This window comes from Elephantulus edwardii, unplaced genomic scaffold (genome assembly GCF_000299155.1).
Source record: "Elephantulus edwardii isolate Elephantulus edwardi_28Jun2011 unplaced genomic scaffold, EleEdw1.0 scaffold00121, whole genome shotgun sequence".
Taxonomy (NCBI): domain Eukaryota; kingdom Metazoa; phylum Chordata; class Mammalia; order Macroscelidea; family Macroscelididae; genus Elephantulus; species Elephantulus edwardii.
In genome coordinates, this window is record NW_006399871.1 from 7,536,167 (window position 1) to 7,537,088 (window position 922).

Consider the following 922-nt stretch of genomic DNA (forward strand, 5'->3'; position numbering starts at 1 on the left):
AATATTGACGAAGAATATTAGAATGGGAAGCTTGACTTTATTCTTTGTTGCTGAAGTAATCAAGAGTGTATGATATTAGTAAAAAGATCAAAATCTAGATTAATAAAACAGAATCAGAAATAGACCTATATTAATATGCTCAACTGATTTTTGACAGGTGTGAAAGCAATTTGATGGAGGAAGGATAAACTTTTCAGCAAAAATTGTTTTAACTGACAAATCGTACAAGAAAGAAAATAAGACCTTGCTCTCTCATATGACTCAGTTCAGAACTATGTTTACATGATTTTAATATAATGCCCTGAATATTAATTTAGCCCCAATTCTAATACAACTATACTGGGGAAAAGGAAGCCATGTGCACAGTGCGTGTGTGTTTATGTGTGTGTGGTAGGAATGATGGAGAGAGAAATCAGTAGATGATTCCTAAAAAAACAAAAAAGAACCCCAACTCAATTAGTGGTGGTTGTAGGTGTGAGGGTAAAAACAAAAGAAAAAACTGGTTTTTAACACGTTGCTGCACACTTTTTAAATTGACAACCGTGCTTAGAAACACATTTGCCGTCATTTGCGGCAACGTATTAACCTTCTAAAAATAGTTTGTTTTAAACCATGTCCATATAAAACTTAAATTTTACAAAACATGTTTTCAAAGTACAACTATTAAAATCTAAAAAATAATAATTACGTGGCATTGAGCTAGAACTAACTGGTCCAATCCACCACCCAAGAGGAGAGGAGTGGGGTTGTCTATGAAGGAATCAATTATAGCACCAGCTTTGAGACCCTACCTCACGAGGCTGGGAAGCTTCCCTCAGGATGGGAACCTGTGACCTGTCAGAACACCTGGGCCCCAGAGCATGGATATCAGAGAGGAAAGTGGTGGGAGTCTACCATAGACTAAAGCTTACAGAACTTGGAT